General features: G+C 44.1%; 1 long non-coding RNA gene across 1 annotated transcript; it reads left to right on the top strand.

Annotated features, from left to right (window-relative positions):
• Positions 1 to 2,744: 2,744 nt before the first annotated feature.
• LOC310751531 lies at positions 2,745 to 4,379 on the top strand. The gene is made up of 2 exons (XR_014542593.1): positions 2,745 to 2,788; positions 3,920 to 4,379. It is a non-coding gene; the product is annotated as an uncharacterized lncRNA (long non-coding RNA).
• The last annotated feature ends 15,237 nt before the right edge of the window (positions 4,380 to 19,616 follow it).

The following is a 19,616-nucleotide window of genomic DNA, read 5'->3' on the forward strand; positions in this document are numbered from 1 at the left end:
CAGCAGAAACCCAGCTATGTCTTGGAAATTCTGGACATAGGGAAACCCTAGCAGCAGCTCACCAGTGTTTCAACTAGGAGTCTTTTCTCTCTCTCTCTCTCTCTTTTTAAATATTTTTTATTAATTTTCCAATATAAAAGTATAGAAAGAATAAGATCCACTTTATCACCAACATCATCTTTTTTGACTTCCCTCAGCTCGTCTGATAATTCTCCGTCTTAATCACTTCTTTCACATTCCCTAATTTATATTGCACTATAATAATAACTTAACCTTTCTTATTCTTTTTTTTTACAATATTAATTCTCACAGAGCTTCTTGAAAACTTACAAACGTTGCCTGATCATTACATATACTTTCCATATAATCTGTAAATTTAGTCCAGTCCTCAGTGAATTTCTGATCTCATCAGTTCCGGATCCTTCCTGTTAGTTTATCAAGTTCTGCGTAGTCCGTTAATTTCATCCTCCATTCTTCAATCGTAGGTAATTCTTCTTGTTTCCATTTTTGGGCCAAGTAGGAGTATTTTCTCAGTCCTACCTAGAGATGCCAGTGGTTGCAAAGGGGACAATTTGCATGCAAAACATGCTCTACCACTGACCTGCAGCCCTTCCTGGGCCTAAAAAGTTGGGTAAGCTCACCATGGCAAAATAATATATATGCTGGCGATTTGATACATGATTTGTGAAGGCTGAATGGGCCTAGCTGAGAAAGGTCACCCAGTCCTGGTCAAAGCCCCAGACAGAAATGCCAGAAAGAAGTAAGATTGGTTTGATGCTAATTAGCACCCAACCTATTATTTGGATGTCTGCTGTTGTGTGACCTGAGGCTAGCCAAGGTTGTCAGAGCAAGAGCACCTGCTGTTTTTCATTTAACTTCAGCTTTAATGAGTGATGTGTCCATAAATCTGATAATTTTTTCTCCTTCATTCCTTTTTTTAAAATTGCATGTGGCTACCATCTCATATGAAAGAGATCAAAGCAACTGTTCAAACGACTAATCAGCTCAGACAGCTTATGTATAAGCATTTGAATTTAATTCTATGCCTCCATCAAATCAAATCAAAGGGAGGGGAGGGGAGGTGCTAAATAAGGTTCAGTCATACACCAGGCAGTGATGCTTGATCATAGTTGGCTTTGAGAATGAGCTGAAAGGTGGGGGAATCACACTTCCCCTGTTGTGTTTAATTAAGTTACTTTATTTTTCTGTGGCATTTTGTTTTTAAAATTGTTTCAAGCTTCCATGATGATCTGTCTGTATCTACCTATCTTTCTACTCATTACATAAATATATGCAGAGTATCATCATAATACAGTGGTACCTCAGTTTTCAAACGTCTCCGTCGATGGACATTTTGGTTTACAAATGCTGAAAACTCAGAAGTAAATGCTTCGGTTTTCAAACACGCCTCGGAAGTCAAACATGCCACACGGCTTCCGCCGAGTGCAAGATCCTGAGAACTAGCTGTCGGCTGTTGAGTTCTCGGTTTTCGAATGTTTCAGAACCAAGCTACCACTGTACCAAGAGACTGTGTGATACACTGGTTGGTGTGTTGGGCTAGGGCCCAGGAGATGAAACTTCTGCCATGAAACTTCCTGGGGAACCTGGGCTAATCAACATTCCACAGTCCAGTCAAGTTGCAGGGTTATTGTGATGATTAAATAAGAGAGGTGGGATCATGTATACCCCACCTTCTGCTCATTGGAAGAGCAAAACACAGGTAAAAATATTCAAAGAAGTATCGCGTACTGGATAACACAAGATGTTACACAGTATGGGGAGAGACTTGGGGGAATGTATGGATCTATCTGTTTTCAATCTATCTCACTCTAGCACAGTGGTTCTCAACCTTGGGTCCCCAGATGTTTTTGGCCTACAACTCCCATGCTCCCTATTTCACAGGACCAGTGGTCAGGGATGATGGGAGTTGTAGGCCAAAAACATCTGGGGACCCAAGGTTGAGAAAGGCTGCTCTAGCATGTGCTCCTTTCATCCTGGCTTCCCATTAATCTGTGAGCAGTTGATTGTTATTATTTTTTAAAAAAGAGAGTCCAAAATAACCTATTTTTAAAAAAGCATTTTCTCACAAAATAACACATTAGAAGCAGTTCTGAACATAGTGAGCCTAGACCACCGACGAGGTAGCTGACACTAGATGGGACACACGTTGGGATACAGCAGACTCTGACAGGATGTGATGTAGCCACAAGACATCTTGGAGGGATGGAGCTGGGTCTGAAAACTCCTTTATAAACTCCTTTATAAAGACGTTGAACATCAACGGGCCCAGGATAGAACCCAGCGGCACCCCACTTGCCCCTTGAGTTGAATTTGGTAGACTTGGTTTAAAGTGAACATCTGTAGGAATTTTAAGGGAAATGAAAAAGGACTTCTGTAAAATAAAGGAAACTGTCCCAGAATGGGAGGGTGGAGTTTACAAACACTTCTAGGATACAGTTCACTGGGAGCTCGCAGCCTTGGCATGTGTATGAAAAGGAGGAAGATAACAATTTTTTAAAGTGCACTAAATCACAGTTATTAACAGCTAGATGATGAAAGAGGATTGGCAGTGTATAATATGAAGGTAATAAACACAGGTCAGATTTGGAACGTTTGCATAAAAACAGGTTAGATTAACTACTAAGCTCCTTGGGGCGTACAACACCTGTAGACATTTTAGGCTTCAAAGGAGGGACTTGCTCTCCTTAAACCATATAAAAGGACCTTTGAGTCGTGATGCTTCCATCAGCTCCTCTCAGCTCCACCTGAATATTTCACTGAGAACTTGGTAAGTGAGAGAATTTCACATCTTTTATTGCCTCTTCCATATGAACTGCATGCTCTCCATCTCCTTCTTTGAACCTAGACCTGCTTCTGCTTTCTGATCATGTTTAGCATCTTGCACTCAACTTTAGAGAGTTAGATTTTGAGGAAGATGTATTTTCCATGGTGTCAAGTTCACAATTGTCTACGCCATGGCTAGGGAACATCTTTGGTTCTTCAGGAGTTGCTGTTCTACAACACCCATCAGCCTTTGCCCTTGGCCCTTGGCCCTGCCATCCAGAGCTGATGGATGTTGGAGTTCATCAGCATCTGGAAGGTCTCAGATGTTCCTTCATTCCTGGTCTACACAGACTGGTTGTAGCTCTCCAGGGCTTTGGACAGGGCTCTTTTCCTGACTTACCTTGAGAGGCCAAGGAGTGAACCAGGGGTCTTGAGGTAGAAAGGCACGTGATCTACTCATTCTTTCTATGTTTCTAAGAGTTAGGTGCTTCCAACAACCATGTAAGTTAGGTGAGTGTCATCATCCCAATATTGTACATTGGCAGCAGTAGTTGTGAGGGAGGGCTAATGGTGAAAAGACACAGAAACGTAGCTAAAGTCTAAAAAATAATCACATGCACCCAAGTAATAATTTCAGGGTTGCCTGAAATAGATTTCTCAGACACCAAATGCCTGGGCAGACAGGAATGGTTTTACATCCTTCCTCAAAGTTAATAATAAGGCAGGCAGACAGAGCTCAGTGGGGCTGGCATTCCAGAAATGGAAGCTGCCCTTCAAGGTCACTTCATTTGCCACCCCAGTGATACCACAACTAAGAAGGACGCCACTGTTCCATTATTTCTGGTTTGGGTGCATAGATGATAGGTTTTTTAAATGAATTGCTTCTTATGATTTAATATTTTCATCTTTGCACTCTGTATCACCCAGGCCCTGCTGGTCTTAGTGATCATTATTTATTGGTTTTTCTTAAAATAAATGATAAACTGTTGATTGTAAGAGGGTTGGGGGGGGGACTGAAAGAGGTTTACAAAACAGGTGCTGCTGCTGATACAATTTCTCAAAACGGAATGAATGAATCATGAATGAAGAGGGTGGATGTTTTACCCATCCTCAAAACTGCAACCTGTCCTTTCAGACCCAGCTCCATCCCTCCAAGATGTCTTGTGGCTTCGTCTCATCCTGCCAGCCCTGCTGCATCCCATCCTGTGCCCCATCCTGCGTCAGCTACCCGGTCGGGGGTCTGGGCTCACTGTGCTCCCCTTGCGGTGGTGGCATCTCAGGGGGCTTGGCGTCCTATGGTGGAGGAGTGTCATCGAGTAGCCTTGGCCTGACCTCTGGGGGCAACGTTGGCTGCGTCGGTCAGCTGCCACCATGTGAAGTAGTCATCCAGCCACCTCCCTGTAATGTGGTCATCCCAGGAGCAGTCCTTGGTGCCAGCTGTGAGCCAGTTCGAGTGGGAGGATACACTGCCTGTGGTGGAGGGTCCTCTCTTGGTGGAGGGCTAGGAAGTGGCCGCTCTAAATATTGTTGCTATTAATAGGAGAGCCCAGACAAGGCGCCGCCTCCTTTCATTAAAGCTTAGCTTCAGCATGGAACCTGTTCTCTTTGAGTTTCTTTTGTGTTCCTCCCACACTTCAACACCACCACCCCACATTTCAATTTCTTTTCCTTTTTAAATATTTTTTTCATTAATAGCAATCCAATATAAGCCCCATTAATACAATACAAAATCTGAATACAATCAAAAAAGCCAATTATCCAATTCCAAATTAATCTTTTTTGGGTGACTTCCAATGTTCTGTTTCTCAAGAGATGATGTTCCTTCATCCTGCTCCAATCCTTTTATTTAATCCAAATAAAACGGTTCTGATCTTAATCATTTATTTTAACTGCCACTGATGGGACGAGTTTCGTTCGTCTTTAACTATGCAAGAAGAGTTTATATCTTGCAACTTTCTGTGTGATTTTTTTTTTAACATTCGTCCTTCCCTTCATGCTGTAATCTATCATTTTCAGCATCCCCCCCCACTTCAAGGATTCAATTTTTGTTGCTCCATAGTCTCACAGCATCTTGCTTTTCCAAACCAAAAGAGATCTGGCGTCTGGTATAGCTCCAGGCAGACTTCCAGCATGTTCTTCTTTGATTTATTTCCCATCCATCTACAACTAGTGTCTTGCCAAAGCCATAATAAATCAAAGTTAGAGTCCTCTTTAGAGGGTAATGCCACAAATCATTCCAATGTTTTCACACAGTTCCATTCTTTCAATCAATCAATCAATCAATCCACAAATATTATGAAGTTCTTGTTAATTCCCTCTTGACTGTGTCCAAGGCAGCTGGCTCCCAGCTCCATCTGTTATGCCGGCTGAGACCCTACCTGCCCGCAGACTGTCTTGCCAGAGTGGTTATCTCCTGCTTGGACTACTGCAATGTGCTCTACCTTTGAAGGTGATTTGGAAATTGCAACTAATGCAGAATGGAGCAGCTAGACTGGTGACTGAGAGCAGCCCCTGGGACCATATAACACCAGTCCTGAAAGACCTACATTGGCTCCCAGTAGGTTTTTGAGCACAATTCAAAGTGTTGGTGCTGACCTTTAAAGCCCTAAATGGCCTTGGCCCAGTATACCTGAAGGAGTGTCTCCACCCCCATCACTCAGCCTGGAAACGGAAGCCCAGCTCCAAGGGCCTTCTGGCAGTTCCCTCCCTGTGAGAAGTGAGGTTATAGGGAACCAAGCAGAGGACCTTCTCAGCAGTGGCACCTGTCCTGTGGAACGCCCTCCCATCAGATGTCAATGGTATAAAGAACTACACATCTTTTAGAAGATATCTGAAGGCAGCCCTGTATCAGGAGGTTTTCAAATGTTTGAAAACAACATTAAATGGTGCCCATTGCGACTGGTGGGGTGGAAGTCAGGACAGCCAAACAGTAGATGGCACCAGAGTCAATGACAAGCAGAACCACCTAATTCTAGTTTTGTCCCCATCCTCCTCCTGCCTGCTGAGTTCTATGAAGGCAACTCTGATACAAAGCAAGAGGAAACTTACAGCCTGTTACAGCCTCTACACTTGCTGTAAGCAAAGAGGTAGGCAGCTGTGGGATGGCTGAGGGCAGAGGTTGGTGTAGCAATGACACACTTGCCCTAATTGACCAGTCTCCATTAGAACCCTTTCACCAGATGTTTCAGAATGCAAACTTCCATCAGCACCAGCCAGAAAAGTCAGTAGTCAGGGATGATGGAAGCTGTAATTCATAACATGTAAGGGGCATCGTACTGGTGGAAACTACTCTTACAGCACAGAGGAGGAGGCATGGTCCACAAATAACAACACTTTGGAGGTCCTGAGCCTCAAGGAGGTTAGATTGGTTTCAACTAGGGCCAGGGCCTTTTCAGTACTGGCCCTGACTTGGTGGAACACTCTGTCACAAGAGACTAGGGCCCTGCGGGACATCTTTCTGCAGGCCTGCAAGACAGAGCTGTTCCGCCTGGCCTTTGGTTTGCACTCTGTCTAACCCTTATGTTTCCCTCCCCCTATGGTCTTGATTTATCAGCTATTTTAAAATGAGGCTGCATTTTAAATTGCATTTTAACTTGTGTTTTAAATAGGGTTTTTTCCCCCTCCCCCTCTTTTCCCCCTATTATGTTTTTACTGTGATTTTATTTTATTGGTGTTAGCTGCCCTGAGCCCGGCTCTGGCCGTGGAGGGCAGGGTATAAATAAATTATTATTATTATTATTATTATTATTATTATTATTATTATTATCATTATCATTATCATTATCATTATCATTATCATTATCATTATTAACTGATGGGATTAGAAGTTTAATAGTGGAGTAAATGTGTCTTATTGTCAAATAAACTGTGTTCTATGCTATCCACAAAACAGAGTTGATTCATAGGCTATTAATCCACTTAACAGCTACCTTTACTTTCTCCTCCTTTCTTCAAGCTTCTAGTTGCTAGGTTCTCCTGTCTTGCACTTATATTGAACTCCCCAGGATAGTGACCTGGAATTGTTGCTGCCTGATTTTGCCACTAGATCTGTTTGGACGTAGACTGATTCTCCACGCTTGACCTTGGCTAGTTTGTACTGTGCTGCATCTGTAACCCTGTCTTCATTGTGAAAGACTTGCATGTTCTTTGCCTGGGACCCTAACCTTTCAGGGCATCCCCTGGAGTGCGTCCAGTGGGGCCAAAGAGCACCACAAATTGTGTGGCAGACTTGGCAGAGGCAAGCTCTATGCTCTTTCGACATGGCAGTGATCCCTGCAAGTAAAATGGCAGTTCTGCCAACTGTCCCATTTTTAGTGGGACACCTTTGATCACAGACGCCAGTCCCAGAACGTCCCATTTTCTTGGTCTGGTGCTCTGGTGAGTGACTCTTCTGGTCACCAAAGTGATGGGAGAGAGCACTGAGAGAGACGAGAGTGAAGGCGAGTGGCACAAGCTGGCGGTGAGGGTGGGCAGGGTGAGTGGTCGGAGCAGTGTGGAGGGAGAGCAGCAAGAGTGGGGGTGGCATGGAGGGATGTGGTAGTGTGATGAGAATCGGAACTTACAGGGTTAAACAGTTCTGTGTGACATCTCACATGGTGCAAATGGCTACATGTAACACATGTAACATGCATACTAACACAATGTGACAGAACACAGTGGGAATCAGAACTCAATGAGTAGAAATTGCCAGTGCTTATTGCACTTGTGTATTAAACATGAAATGAGGTGATGATGTACCTGATGGGTGAAAATTGAAATGCTTTGTTTGAAATTTTATAAATACCACTGCCTGGACCACGGGGCAGGGTTGCAGTTTTGCGGAATGATCCATCTGTAACCTATTGCTTTGCAATAAACAACCCTGGACTCCTAACTCCTCACATTTTTGAGTTTTATTGGCTTAAACTCAAGAGATAAGCTATTTTCTGGCATACAACAGGGAGACATGGGAGGAATGTTGTCCCAGATTTTGTTTAGAAAAAGTTGGGGCACATGGAATGGGTTTCACTATGCAAGCAGACTGCAGACAATCAAGAGGTACATTTTCTGGCCAGGCAAAAGCAATCCATGGAGATGTGGCCTGGTGAGAAGAAGAAGAAGAGTTTGGATTTGATATCCCGCTTTATCACTACCCGAAGGAGTCTCAAAGCTGCTAACATTCTCCTTTCCCTTCCTCCCCCACAACAAACACTCTGGGAGGTGAGCGGGGCTGAGAGACTTCAAGAAGTGTAACTAGCCCAAGGTCACCCAGCAGTTGCATGTGGAGGAGCGGAGACGCGAACCCGGTTCACCAGATTACGAGTCCACCACTCTTAACCACTACACCACACTGGCTCTCACAAAGAGTCACAAGAACCAAATATAGAGATCTGGAAGGTCACATTTGGCCCCAGGGCCTAAAAATCCCCATCCCTATGCTGGAGGAGGAAGAGGAGAGGATAGAGGGTGGAGAAAGACCTGTGAGTGGAGGAGGCCCCCTTTTTCCATCCGTTGGACCCCCGGGAAACTCAACAAACCTGCTGTAACCTTCCCAGAATGGCTGGCTAAACTCAGCCAGATGGGCAGGGTATAAATATTATTATTAGGTGTGGGGCAGGGCTGCCAACTTGAATAAAACATTGTGGCGCCCCAGGTAAGCATAATCAATTGCATGACGCAGTGCACACACACCATTTGAATGGGAATGCCCATCAACTTTGTGGGGGTCCAGACCCCTCAAATGTTTTATTGTGGGGGCCGGAGACCCCACGGCCCCTAGGAGTTGGCTTCTATGGTGTGGAGAGTGCAGCTGAATGGGACACAGCTGCCAAGAGCCTGAAGAAGTACCATCCACCTTGGGTCTGCTCTTAAAAGCAAGTCTGGAGTGAGAGACTAGGGCAATGGTTGCTGTTTCCAGGAACTCTTCTCATTGTGTGACTTTTGTGGATGAGATGAGAGTTTGTTTGAGCCCTGGGTGAGAACCTGGAAGCTGAGAGGGAGGATGTGTCAGAAGGAAAATGAACTGATTTATACATATCAATAACTTTGTATTAATGTCAAAACAAAAAAAATTTTTTTCCTTCCAGTAGCACCTTAAAGACCAAGTAAGTTAGTTCTTGGTATGAGCTTTCGTGTGCATGCACACTTCTTCAGATAGTGTGCATGCACACGAAAGCTCATACCAAGAACTAACTTAGTTGGTCTTTAAGGTGCTACTGGAAGGAAAAAATTTTGTTTTGTTTTGACTATGGCAGACCAACACGGCTACCTATCTGTAATTTGTATTAATGTGTTATTTTTCTATGAAACTGTGTTATTGTAATATTTTGTTTAAGTAGTCTGTTGTTTCTTCAGTTTTCTGTACACCACTTTGATATATTTAATCAGTATATAATCAGTCAGTCAGTCAGTCAGTCTGCAGTTGCTTTAGATCCTTTGCCACCTGCCACCTCAGGTAAGCTTTATTCCTCTTGTATCACAATGAAGAAGATTTCCAGATTGAGGTTTAGCAATATGAAAACACAGCTGCCTTTAATAGTTTAATGAATCAATTAACTGACTAGAAGCTAAAGGATTAAATAAAGCATCTCTGATCTTCGGCTGATTCATAACCATAATACTGTGTGCCCTTGAGCTGTGGAAAAAGTGTGGGAGAGATATTTCTTCACAAGTACCTTGTCCCAGTTCAATTGTGCTTAGAATATGCACAACCTATTGTACAACAAGAACTCTGCAATGGTTACCATTGTGAGAAGTGTATTTGTGAATGGTTCAAGCCTATTGTAGACCATCAGAAATTCACGTGCCATTAAATTTCTGAGGTTGTCCAAATAGGGTAATGTTTCAGGAGTGAATTCAGTTTGGCTTGCATATAAAGGTGATTCTATCAAATCAATCTGCACTTGAGTGTCAGATGCTACAAAAAGGCTCAGGAAGCAAACTTTGGAGGAAGGCTTTATTTATTGAAATATCACAACTTTGAGGATTTGCAAGAACAAGTAAGCTGCCGAGACCATATAGCATTGGTCTGAAAGACCTACATTGGCTCCCAGTATGTTTCTGGGCACAATTCAAAGTGTTGGTGCTGACCTTTAAAGCCCTAAACGGCCTTGGCTCAGAATACCTGAAGGAGCGTCTCCACCCCCATCGTTCTGCCCAGACACTGAGGTCCAGTGCTGAGGGCCTTCTGGCGGTTCCCTCCCTGAGAGAAGTGAGGTTACAGGGAACCAGGCAGAGGACCTTCTCGGTAGTGGCACCTGCCCTGTGTTACACCCTCCCTTCAGATGTCAAGGGAATAAACAACTACCAGACTTTTAGAAGACATCTGAAGGCAGCCCTGTTTAGGGAAGTTTTTAATGACTGATGTTTTAATGTATTTTTAATCTTTTGTTGTAAGCCGCCCAGAGTGGCTGGGGAAACCCAGCCAGATGGGCAGGGTATAAATAAATTTATTATTATTATTATTATTATTATTATTATTATTATTATTAGCCTGATTTACCAACTATATCTACATAATCTGGGCATGGAAGCTTCTGAAGGTGGAGGCTTCAATCCCCTTCCTACTCATGGACAAGTTTGCAGGCATCATAGAAAGGGATTGAAAGGACCCCTTTCTCCTTGGCTGCTCTGAGTACCTTCAGTATATGAACTCAGCCAGTCTCATCTTGGAGGTCCCAGGCCACAGGAAGGTAAGGCTGGCCTCAACCAGGGCTTTTTCAGCTGTGGCTCCGATCTGGTGGAACGCTCTGTCCCAAGAGACTAGGGCCCTGCGGGACTTGACATCTTTCCGCAGGGCCTGCAAGATGGAGCTGTTCCACCAGGTCTTTGGCCAAGGCACAGACTGACCCCCTCCTTTGGTAATCCTTACAGAACTCTAGCCCATAGTTGCCATTAATTTGATCTGAACTGATTTTATAATGTATTGATTTTAGAATGCTGTATTATTTTACTGTTGTTAGCCACTCTGAGCCCAGCTTTGGCTGGGGAGGAGGGGATATAAATTCTTCTTCTTCTTCTTCTTCTTCTTCTTCTTCTTCTTCTTCTTCTTCTTCTTCTTCTTCTTCTTCTTCTTCTTCTTCTTCTTCCCTGTGGCTCTGCTGGCTCAGCATTCAACCCAATGTGCATGCCAGATGAAAGGGCAGCCCCAAAAATCCCCTGCAAAGCCAAGCAGGGCGACAAAGAGTGCCCTCAATGCAATACTGCCTCCTTTGATTAACCCACCACTCTTAACCTGTCCCTTCCTTCCCAGACTAGCTGCCTATTAAACCAAGCAAAACCAAACGCTTCCACACAGAGTCCTTCCAGCAGCATGAAGCAGACTCTGGTCCTACCTATTGCTGGCCTCCCTGAATGTGACACCAAGTCCATCTTGCCTCTAAAGCAAGAAATAAATAATGAAAATCCAGCCCACCATAAGTTGTGGCGCCATCCAGCGATCAACCTGATGTTTCACATGGTACAGGGACAGAATGTTCACGCATTCTGAAATCTGAAAGAGAAGATGTTTCAGGGCATCTAGGGATTCCAACCTCTCTCTATTAAAAGGGAAGATCTGATCCTGATTTTTGCTGCTGGTGGTCTTCTTTTGCTAGCATATTGGAATTTGGAAAAAAATAAATACATACAAGTCCCCTGCTTGTTAGCCGCCCTGAGCCCGACCTTGGCTGGGGAGGGTGGGGTGTAAATCATCATCATCATCATCATCATCATCATTATTTTTAAAAAACAAAAACCAGTCTAAGGAGACAAACTTAACTGTCCCCCTGACACTTTCCTTTGTTTAGTATTTAGCTTAGCATAGTAAAATTGCTCCCATGCCCATACAAAAAAAAAAAAGGTGTTATGCATTTTAGGGGTCTCGATTAGTGCTGGAAATTGAAATGTGGGGTGGTGGCCAAGTCTGCCACACAGATTAATTTGGAATTGGATAATTGGCCCCTTTGATTGTATTCAGATTTTGTATTGTATTAATGTGGCTTATATTGGATTGCTATTAATGAAAAAAATATTTAGAAAGGAAAAGAAATTGAAATGTGGGGTGGTGGTGTTGAAGTGTGGGAGGAACACAAAAGAAACTCACAGAGAACAGGTTCCATGCTGAAGCTAAGCTTTAATGAAAGGAGGCGGTGCCTTGTCTGGGCTCTCCTATTAATAGCAACAATATTTAGAGCGGCCACTTCCTAGCCCTCCACCAAAAGAGGATCCTCCACCACAGGCAGTGTGTCCTCCCACTCGAACTGGCTCACAGCTGGCAGCAAGGACTGCTCCTGGGATGACCACATTACAGGGAGGTGGCTGGATGACTACTTCACATGGTGGCAGCTGACCGACGCAGCCAACGTTGCCCCCAGAGGTCAGGCCAAGGCTACTCGATGACACTCCTCCACCATAGGACGCCAAGCCCCCTGAGATGCCACCACCGCAAGGGGAGCACAGTGAGCCCAGACCCCCGACCGGGTAGCTGACGCAGGATGGGGCACAGGATGGGATGCAGCAGGGCTGGCAGGATGAGACGAAGCCACAAGACATCTTGGAGGGATGGAGCTGGGTCTGAAAGGACAGGTTGCAGTTTTGAGGATGGGTAAAACATCCACCCTCTTCATTCATGATTCATTCATTCAGTTTTGAGAAATTGTATCAGCAGCAGCACCTGCTTTGTAAACCTCTTTCAGTCCCCCCCCAACCCTCTTACAATCAACAGTTTATCATTTATTTTAAGAAAAACCAATAAATAATGATCACCAACACCAGCAGGGTCTGGGAGATATATAGTGCAAAGATGAAAATATTAAGACATAATAAGCAATTCAATTAAAAACCTATCATCAATGAATCCAAACCAGCAATACTGGAACAGTGGTATCCTTCTTAGTTGTGATGTCACTGGGGTGGCAAATGAAGTGACCTTGAGGGGCAGCTTCCATTTCTGGAATGCCAGCCCCACTGAGCTCTGTCTGCCTGCCTTATTATTAACTTTGAGGAAGGATGTAAAACCATTCCTGTCTGCCCAGGCATTTGGTGTCTGAGAAATCTGTTCCAGGAAACCCTGAAATTATTACTTAGGTGCACGTGATTTTTTTTTTTTTTTTTTTAGACTTTAGCTACATTTCTGGGTCTTCTCTCTTCTCACCATTAGCCCTCCCTCACAACTACTGCTGCCAATGTACAATATTGAGATGATGACGCTCACCTAACTTACATGGTTGTTGCAAGCACACAACTCTGAGAAACACAGAAATAATGAGTAGACCACGTGCCTTTCTACCTCATTTCCCCTGGTTCACTCCTTGGCCTCTCAAGGTAAGGCAGGAAAAGAGCCCTGTTCGAAACTCTGGAGAGCTACAACCAGTCTGTGTAGACCAGGAATGAAGTAACTTCTGAGACCTTCCAGATGCTGATGAACTCCCACATCCATCAACTCTGCATGGCAGGGCCAAGGGCCAAGGATGATGGGAGTTGTAGAACAGCAACTCCTGAAGAAGCAAAGATGTTCCCTAGCCATGGCGTAGACAATTGTGAACTTGACACCATGGAAAATACATCTTCCTCAAAATCTAACTCTCTAAAGTTGAGTGCAAGATGCTAAACATGATCAGAAAGCAGAAGCAGGTCTAGGTTCAAAGAAGGAGATGGAGAGCATGCAGTTCATATGGAAGAGGCAATAAAAGATGTGAAATTCTCTCACTTACCAAGTTCTCAGTGAAATATTCAGGTGGAGCTGAGAGGAGCTGATGGAAGAATCGCGACTCAAAGGTCCTTTTATACGGTGCAAGGAGAGCAAGTCCCTCCCTTGAAGCCTAAAACGTCTACAGGTGTTCTGCCTAACAAAGTGCCTACTAATTAATCCAACCTGTTTTTATGTAGCCTTTCCTTACCTGACCTGTGTTTATTATTTTCAAATTGTACACTGCCAGTCCTCTTTCATCATCTAGTGGTTAATACCTGTGATTATTTAGTGCACTTTAAAAAATTGTTATTTTCCTCCTTTTCATAGACACAGGATTTTTTTCCAGCTGGAATCTGCCAGAACTCAGTTCTGGCAACCCTCTGGTGGACCCCATTGCCAATATAAGGTAAAAGGTAAAGGACCTTTGGATGGTTAAGTACTGTCAAAGGAGTCTATGGGGTTGTGGCGCTCATCTCGCTTTCAGGCCAAGGGAGCCAGCGTTTGTCTGCAGACAGTTTTCTGGGTCATGTGGCCAGCAGGACTACTAAATCGCTACTGGCGCACGGGGGACCATGATGAGTGCCGGAGCGCACAGATACGCCGTTTACCTTCCCGCCAGAGTGGCACCTATTTATCTACTTGCGCTAGTGTGCTTTAGAACTGCTAGGTTGGCAGGAGCTGGGACAGAGCAATGGAAGCTCACCCCGTCATGGGGATTTGAACCACCAACTTTCTGATCAGCAAGAGGCTCAGTGGTTTAGACCACAGTGCCACCCGTGCCCCTTGCCAATGTAAGAGACCTTGGGAGGCATGTGTGGTGAGTTCCAGCAGCTCTTTTTCTAGGAAAATAGCACTGCATACACCTGTCAAGACTGCAAGCCCCCTTCAACTGCATCCTCAAGATGTTTGTACACTCCATTTTCTCATTCTGGGACAGTTTCCTCTGTTTTACAGAATTCCTTTTAAACTTTCTTCAAAATTCCTACTGATGTCAACATTAAACAACGCCTTCCACATTCAATTCAAAGGACAAGCATGGTGCTGCAGGGTTCTGTCCTGGGCCCATTGTTTTTCAATGTCTTTATAAATGACTGGGATGATGGAATTTGCAGATGACACCAAACGGGGAGGGAAACTAATGCTGCAGAAGATGGAACTGAGATTCAAGATGACTTTAACAGATTGGAGAATTTAGTGGATCACAAGCTTAACACCATGGGTAGGCAAACTAAGCCCTGGGGGCCGCATCCGGCCCAATCGCCTTCTAAATCCAGCCTGCGGACTGTCCAGGAATCAGCGTGTTTTTACATGAGTAGAATGTGTCCTTTTATTTGAAATGCATCTCTGGGTTATTTGTGGGGCACAGGAATTCGTTCATATTTTTTTTCCAAAATATAATCCGGCCCCCCACAAGGTCTGAGGGACAGTGGACTGGCCCCCTGCTAAAAAAGTTTGCTGACCCCAGCACACAAATCAATGGTGTTATACATTAGCAAAAACAGCTATTGCTATCAACAGAAGTATAGTGACCAGATCAAGGGAAATAATATTCCCAGTCTATTCTGCCTTGGTTAGACCCCACCTGGAATACTGTGTCCCATAGAATACTGGGTGCCACAATTTAAGAAGGATATTGACAAGCTGGGAAGTGTGCAGAGGAGGGCGACCAAGATGGTCAAGGTCTGGAAACTAAGCCTTATGAGGAATGTTTTGAGGGAGTTGGGTATGTTTATCCTGGAAAACAGACTAAGAGTAGATATGGTAAAGGTAAAGGGACCCCTGACCATTAGGTCCAGTCTTCACTGATTCTGAGGTTGCGGCGCTCATCTCACTTTATTGGCCGAGGGAGCCGGTGTACAGCTTCCTTCTGATCGGCAAGTCCTAGGCTCTGTGGTTTAGCCCACAGCGCCACCCGCGTCCCTAGTAGATATGGTAGCCATCTTCAAATATCTCGAGGGCTGTCACATGGAAGATGGAGCAAGCTTGTCTTCTCCTGCTCCAGAGGGTAGGGCTTGAACCAATGGCTTCAAGTTACAAGAAAGGAGATTCCAAACAACATCAGGAAGAACTTTCTTTATTGAAGATTTTCTTGGAAGAACTTTCTGATGGAAAGAGCTGTTCAACTGTGGAACAGTCTCCTTCGGGAGGCTGTAGTCTCCTCTTCCTTGGAGGTTTTTAAGCAGAGCTTAAAAGCATGGTTATAGGTTCTTCAGCTGAGATTCCTGCATCACAAGGGATTGGACCACACAACCTTTGGACCTTCCAATTCCAGGATTCTTCGATTCTAGGATTTATGGTCATGGAAGCTTGCAGCAACTTTTGAAAAGAAAAAGAAAATAACAGGGGGAGAGAGATTCTGCCAAACTTTAGATTCATTCTCTAAATCAACGATGATGAAGGCCTGGAGCATGAATGAAGCTTCTTTAGCACCTCCCCTCTCTTTGATTTGGTGAAGCCATAGAATTAAATCTAAATACTCAGGCATGAGCCATCTGAGTTGCTAAAATGTCCAGTCACTAGTATTTGCTTTCTTTCATATTAGAGGGTTGGAGTGTTCAATTTTGGGATGAGCTGCTCAGATCTTTATGGCTCCTATTAGATCCTGGCTCCCATGGGAGTCATTAAAGCTGAAGTTATTAAATGAAAAACAGCAGGTGTTCTTACTCGGACAGCCTCAGGCAGCACCTTTTGGTATAAACACCACAACACACTTCCAAATAATAGTCAGGTTGGGTGCTAATTTGTGTCAAACCAACACTACCACTTTGTGATTTAAGAATATGTTTGTGTAAGGTTTTGATGAGGAATGGGTGGTCTTTCACAAGCCATTTACAGATGTCCTAGCATATGCATTACAGTAGCAGCTTGGTTCTAAACTTAATCCATTCCGGAAGTCCGTTCCAAAACCAAAGCGTTTCAAAACCAAGGTGTACTTTCCCATACAAAGTAATTCAAAATGGATTAATGTGTTCCAGACTTATAAATACAACCCCTAAAACAGCAATACAACAAGAATTTTACTATCTAACAAGACTACTGATCCATAAAATGAAAGCAATAATCAATGTAAAAAAATAGGTAAAGAGACCCCTGACCATTAGGTCCAGTCGCAGACGACTCTGAGGTTGCGGTGCTCATCTCACTTTACTGGCTGAGGGAGCCGGCGTTTGTCCGCAGACAGTTTTTCCGGGTCATGTGGCCAGCATGACTAAGCCATTTCTGGCAAGCCATAGCAGCACACGGAAATGCCGTTTACCTTCGCGCCAGAGCGGTACCTATTTATCTACTTGCACTTGACATGCTTTCGAACTGCTAGGTGGGCAGGAGCAGGGACCGAGCAATGGGAGCTCACCCTGTCATGGGGATTCGAACCACCGACCTTCTGATCGGCAAGCCCTAGGCTCTGTGGTTTAGACCACAGCGCCACCCGCGTCCCTTAATAATCAATGTACTGTACTATAAAATAAATAAGACAGTATTGTAGATGATAAAAATTAAAAATACTTTTTTTCTTACCTGCACGGATGATACTCATTGTTTGGATGGGGGGGGGGTATCCATTTCTGCAGTCACACAATCAATCAATCTATCAGTAGCTGAACTGGGTTCCACACAGTCACAAAAACAAATTAACCAAAAAAGCCTCAAAAACAAAAATACAAAATAAATAGCAAAAGCAACAGCACCAAACCTAATCCGTTCCAGAAGTCCGTTTGACTTCTGAAATGTTGAAAAACCAAGGCTCAGCTTCTGATTGGTGCAGGTACCCCAGAAACAATAGCTGACAACAGCACCAGATGTTTGACTTCTGAAAAACGTTCAAAAACCAGAACAATTCATTCCAGGTTTTCCGCGTTTGAGAACCAAGGCATTTGAGAACCAAGGTACCACTGTATTTTGCCCTTGTGAGGTCCACCAACTTTTTAGATTGGGGGCAAATTTGCAAACTGGGGAAACCATCATGGGCATCACAAACACTGCAACCGCACGTGCATCACAACTTACTCTATTGCTTAAAGTTGTGGGTCTGTCACCACTTCCATTTGTTCAGTGCTTTCTTACAATTTACATCAGATCAGTAATACTTGTCCAAAATTCTTTTCATTCATGTTGTTGTTGTTTAGTCGTTTAGTCGTGTCCGACTCTTCGTGACCCCATGGACCAGAGCACTTCTGTCTTCCACTGCCTCCCGCAGTTTGGTCAGACTCATGTTTGTAGCTTCAAAGACACTATCCAACCATCTCGTCCTCTGTCGTCCCCTTCTCCTTGTGCCCTCCATCTTTCCCAACATCAGGGTCTTTTCCAGGGAGTCTTCTCTTCTCATGAGGTGGCCAAAGTATTGGAGCCTCAGCTTCACGATCTGTCCTTCCAGTGAGCACTCAGGGCTGATTTCCTTAAGAATGGATAGGTTTGATCTTCTTGCAGTCCATGGGACTCTCAAGAGTCTCCTCCAGCACCATAATTCAAAAGCATCAATTCTTCGACGATCAGCCTTCTTGATGGTCCAGCTCTCACTTCCATACATCACTACTGGGAAAACCATAGCTTTTACTATACGGACCTTTGTTGGCAAGGTGATGTCTCTACTTTTTTTTTTTTTCCATTCATATCGTGGCACAAAAATGTGAAAAATCGCTTTTTACCACTGTATCGGAACAAACAAACAACTTCTTAAAACTGGTTCTCTACCTCACGCTAATATTTTCCAATGCTCTCTCTTTTTGCACTCATAAAGGCATTGTGTTCAAGCGCATATATCTGAGCAAAAGCAGTTTCCCTTTCCAGTGCCAATGTGTGTTGGCTGTGTGAACCCAATGTAAAAGTTGGTAATGACTGGGGAATGTACACCATTAAAATTGCCCCCGCTTCCATGGCTGTTAAGGAGGTTAGGGTCTTGTGCTGCCAGCACAAATCCTCTACATTAGGGACCATGTGGATAGCATTCCTTTAATGTCAGTTAAAGTAAGGCCAATTTTTCAACTTGCGCTTGTTGGAGTCTCTGTTGGGGATTCTGGAGAAACAACAATATGATATTGTGTGCTTGTGCAAAGAAACACAGACCCTCCAAGTGCCTTTAATTTCCAGGGATGTCCCTGATTTAGAGAAACTGTACAGTGGTACCTCTGGATGCGAACAGGATCTGTTCCGGAGCCCTGTTCGCATCCTGAGTAGACCATAACATGTGACTGCACGACTACAGGCGTGATGTTATTTTGAGCGTCTGCGAATGCACGAGCGGTGAAACCTGGAAGTAACGCATTCCGCTACTTCCGGGTCACCGCGGAGCATAACCTGAAAACGCTCAACCTGAAGCATGTTTAACCTGAGGTATGACTGTACTGGCTTCTGATTTGATCCTGGAATGTCCCACTTTTACTTAGGCTGTCCCTATTTTGATAGGAGAAATGTTGGAGGGTATGAAGTTATTCCACCCTCGAGCTCTCTGAACGCAATCATTCTTTAGTGGGAGAACTGCACCACAAAATTCAGATAAGCATACATTTCAAGGGACGCGGGTGGCACTTTGGGTTAAACCACAGAGCCTAGGACTTGCTGATCAGAAGTTCGGTGGTTCGAATCCCCACGACGGGGTGCGCTCCCGTTGCTCGGTCCCAGCTCCTGCCAACCTAGCAGTAAAGCGAGATGAGTGCTGCAACCTCAGAGCCGGTCACGACTGGATCTAATTGTCAGGCGTCCCTTTACCTTTACCTTTTATACATTTCAAAGAATGGCTAAGTTTCAATTTCCATCTTGTTTTGGAAAGTGTAGATTTGATAGATTCAGTTTTAAATGCATACCAAATCAATTTTCTCCAAACGAAGCCCCAGAAATCTGAAAGACAAGAAACAGAAGCCATACTGTTGACCTTGTTGCCCAAATGGTCCTGAAGAAAATAGCTATTGTGACCTACCTTTAAAATTAATGGTCTGCTTGAAGGAAACTAACCTGCTATGTGGTGCTTAGACTTGTAATATTCTTCAATGAAAGGAGAAATTAGAGTGGAATAAGCACACCCAAACTTCTAGGATTAAGAAGGGGCAGTGATCACAAACCAAAACAGGGCTGTGATTGGAGCACCTTGACTTATGAGGAATACAGTAAATGATAGTCCTTGTGACCAAAGATGCCTTCTGGCTTCTTTGAAACCTGTATAAAAGCTCTCAGCATTGCTTGACACATCCAA

The sequence above is a fragment of the Podarcis filfolensis genome (genome assembly GCF_964270895.1).
Source record: "Podarcis filfolensis genome assembly, chromosome: 16".
Classification (NCBI taxonomy): domain Eukaryota; kingdom Metazoa; phylum Chordata; class Lepidosauria; order Squamata; family Lacertidae; genus Podarcis; species Podarcis filfolensis.